Genomic DNA, 4,212 nt, shown 5'->3' with positions numbered 1-4,212 from the left:
AGAGTGGGCAGAGTGGATGGAAAGCAGCGATTCCCTCAGCCTGCTGGCTCCCAGGAACAGCAAGGGCTGTCCGTGTTGTGCTGCAGGCATGACCCACACCTGCCCAGGCGTTAGAGGGAAGGCTTTGGGGCTGTCACTACTACCGCTGTTCAGTCACCCATCCCACAGCTGTGCCAGCAATGCTAATGTCCCTGTCCCTAGAGTAGGAAATCCCTGCGGCAGCTCGAAGTGACAGTCATGCAGTCCCAGGTGATGACTCAGGGGCCCAAAACCACAAAAACAGGGCTTTTCCTCTCCTTATCTCAAAGCACTGAGCACTTGTCACCCCCAGCTTCTCTGCCAGCAAATGGCAGGGAGTTACTTAGCTTCTTCCCCCGGCTTTCCCCACCAAAGGGGACTTCTGATGCAACTGGGAGGTCATGGGAGAACAGGATGGGGGGCTGTGAACACCCCCCGGGGCACAGAGAAGCTGCAGGGGAGGAGGATGTCCCAGCGCTGCCTCCTGAGGCCGGGCATAGAAATGGGCAGTGGGGAGAAGGGAGTTTGCTGACAGCAAAAGGCAGCTGTGCCCCCCCGAAAGCCCAGCCTGCTCCCAGACCCGCCCCCCCCCCCCCCCCCCCCCGCGCTGGCCCAGCGCCCCCACCCCATGGCTGCCGACAGCTCTCCAAGGGGTGCATCGGGGCACGCCAGGGCCCAAGGTCACAGCGGCAGCCCGGTGGAAAACCTATGGGTTTTTCCTGGCTCCTGGCCCGGAGCCCGGCTCCGTTCGGTGGAGGGGCGGGGGGTGGGTGGGGGGCGCCGGGGGCCTCCGGTGCAGCGGGGGTGCCGGGGCGGGAAGCGGCGGGCGGCGGTGCCGGCATCTCCACAAGGACACCTTAAAGTCGGTGCCTGCGGGCTGCCTCCCCGCCGCCCCGCTCCGCTCCTCGCCGCTCCTCGCTGGGAAGCAGCTGACTCGGGGCGGCTGCCAGCGCTGCTGGCTGCTGGATCCGGCCGCTGCAACGTGCAGCCCGACATGTAAACCCGGGCAGGCCTATGCTAATGGCTGGGGGAGGGCGCCTGGCGCAGGGGCGAGGGGGAACGGAGGTGGAGGCCGGAGCACAGCCAGCACATTCCCCCCCCCCCCCCCTTCTCCATCACCACCTCCCCGCATCCATCTGCCTCCCCTCCTCCTCCTCCTCCTCCTCCTCCTCCTCCATTCATAAAATCCGGGCGGCACTGCCATCTACCGTAGCGTGCGACGGCCAGCCCGCCGCCCCGCTCGGCCCGGGGGCAGCCCCCCAAGTCCACCGCCCCGCCCGCTCCCCTGAGCCCTGCCCGTGGGTCCTGGCCCCATGGCGAGCCCTCGTCCCAGCAGCACTGCCCAAACCCCCCACCAGACTTCCCACGGGGCAAGAAAGGCAATCCTGTCCTTGCCCTTAATGCCAAGTTGGGGTCTCTCTGTCCAGCCCCTCACCCCAGCCTCAGGCCTGCCCCAGCTGTATTTGGGGGGGGGGTCTCCTCGCCACCCTCTGGGGCAGCACAGCCACCGCCGCCCAAGCAGCTAGAAATCAGGAGGCGGCAGACACAGCGGTCTCCTACCTATGCTGTCTGCTCTCCCAACCTTAGGAGAACCCTCAGTTTGTGTTTTCAAGCACCTCCTTAAAACCACAAAGTCCTCTCTCAGCGCAGGGAGATAGGGGAGATAAAAGCCCAGCTTCTCCTGTGAGGAGCCATGGGCCTGAGGCTTTAAAAAAAAGATGAAAGCAGCACGTGCCTGCGAGGAGAAGGGTGGGAGTTAGCCATCAGCCATATTCCCCTTGGGAGGAAACCCTTCCAGGGCCAAGCAGCCCCCTCCATGAGGAGACACTGAGGGGCAGCCCCTTTCCCCCCACGATCCCTTTCCAGTTCCCCACTGGGGAGGGCCTGGGCTCCCACCCCCCTCTGCTTACAGCGTTTTATTCTCCCTCCTCAGCGTGCAATGGGGCAATCCCTGGTTGGGTCTTATTCCACGTCCCTTTCCTAACTACCACCCACAGGAATGTAGTCTTGTTGTGTGTCCCGTCCCCCCCGGTTCAGAGAACCCTCCCCAATCCCCCATGCCCTTCCTTGCCTTCCTTCCCTCCCCTCGCTAGGGAGGGTTATCCCTGGCAGCAAACATGGCAACCCCACACCCCACGGGGAAGCGAGCAGCCCTGTGGGGTGGCCAGGGCCAGACCTCCAGGCTCACGGCTGGGCAAGCAGAAGCAGCAGGCTCCCTGGCCAAGTCTCCCCCCCTGGCAACATCTCAGCTTGCACCAGCCTCCCTCTTCATTCACTGGAGCTCCCCCCCAAGGACTGAACCCCCGGAGAAGCGGGAGAAAGGGAAGGTGGTGAATTTGGACCGGCCCAACAGAACAACCTGCAGGCGGGTCAGTGTGTGCAATGTGCGTGCAGGTGGGAGACCTCGTGCTTGAAGCTGAATGGGGAGCACTGTCTGAGCATCTCTACAGGGAAGAGAGAGAGGGAGGGAGGGAGAGAGGGGAAAAAAAAACCTTGTGAGTGTAGCATTTGCAAAATGAGCTGGCGGTAAATAGCTGGAGGATAGACAGCGTCTCTGTACGTGAGGCACAGCACGGAGAGCTGCACCTGAGCGAGGCTGGGCCACTGCTCGCTTCGGCATCACACGTCACTTACTGATGCATCCTCCCCAGCCTGCCCTCTCTCTGCACTGGCTCCCCCGCCTCCGCCATGAAAATGCAGCGGGAAAAATGGGTTCCCCACCAGCACCCAGTGCAGCCACAAAGCAGAGAGCTGGGAGAGGCACAACTGAACTTGATTCAAGGTCCAGCTCGTGCCTGCCCCGGTTCCAGAGGGCATTCAGCGTCACGAACCTCCTCATCCCCTTTTCCTGCTGGGGACCCACACTCCCCTGAGCTCAGCCTCTCTCCACGCCCCTGCTCGGGCGCTTTCTTCCCCGAGCAACAGCAGCCGTGTTGCCAGCACGCCCTGCTTGCAAAGTGTCGCTCTCGCTATCCAAGTCCCTTTGTTCCCCTCGCAGGGCAGCCCTCTGCAGCGTTTCGCAGTGAGAGGCTGAGGCCCAGCACAACTCATCTCGCCAGGGGTGTTCCAGGCAGGAGACCACCTCCCCTCCTCCTCCTCCCACGGTGAAAGACCAGGCAAAATTCACACAGCGCCTGCAAAACGTAGCGCCTTTCCTACGTGCCGTAGGAAAAGGAGCAGAAGCCAGCCTTCCCCTATGGAAAGGCGCGCTCAGGGGTATCGGTTACAGCAAAACCAGCCGGTTTATTTGCAATTTTCCAAGGCTTCCTCCCCAGGCCCACTGGGTTTGCTGGTCCCACGGGCGCTAGCGAGCGGTCCGGCACCCCGTGCTCCGTGGGAAGGCCGGCACCCGCCTGACACCCTGTGGCCGCCGCCCGCCTTGCAGGGCGGGAAGGCTGCGTGGGAGTGGGCACCCGGGATCTCGCCTGGACGGACTGACGCTTCGCAGAGCAAAGCTAACAGGAGCGGGGAGAAATCGCAGACCGAGCGCGTGCCTGACTCCTGCCGCCCGCCCTCCAGGGATAAAGTGCTACATATTTTTAATAAAGCAGCATGCACGTGTCCCGGCAGTTTCCATTAGGTGCCCATGGGTTCATCCCAGCATGTCCAGAAGGAAAAGAATTTCAATTTACTGCTAGCTGATGCCCCAGACTCATATGAGACCTCTCGCTCTACGGGCAGCATGTGACAGCAGGGTGTTGCTGCGATAATGCCTCAACAGATGAGAGGCCCCTGAGAACATCCATATGGGTTTCAAGCCCCTCAGAGGGTCCTCCCCATTGCACGGCAGGGCCTTTCCCCTGCCATTCCACGGCTTTGCTCACCTCCTGCCGGAAGGCTGAATTTCCACTTCCCGAAGCGCAAAGGTTGGGGTCTCCACAAAGGCTGCGTGGGAGTAAAACCCAGTCAGCTGCGCCCCACCAACCCCATGGGTTCCCCATTTGCTGCACCACCTGTGAGGCGTGAGGGTCAGAGCAGCCCTCTATGGCATATGTCCCACACGGGTCAGGGTGGGGGACATGCTCCAGCAAGAGTTGAAACACCCCAGCAATTCCCACTGCTGGGAGCTGACCCTGCAGCGTGCCTGAGGCACCACCAGCAACTATGACACTGCAGGACCCCAGCCCGGGAAAGCTCCAGCAGCAGCTGGGGACAAGGCTGGCACTCACTCTTCCTGGGGAAGCAGGAGGAAAG

Source organism: Pelecanus crispus, chromosome 3 (assembly GCF_030463565.1).
Source record: "Pelecanus crispus isolate bPelCri1 chromosome 3, bPelCri1.pri, whole genome shotgun sequence".
Taxonomy (NCBI): Eukaryota; Metazoa; Chordata; class Aves; order Pelecaniformes; family Pelecanidae; genus Pelecanus; species Pelecanus crispus.
The sequence above is the reverse complement of the archived record's forward strand: the minus strand, read 5'-3'. Positions refer to the sequence as shown.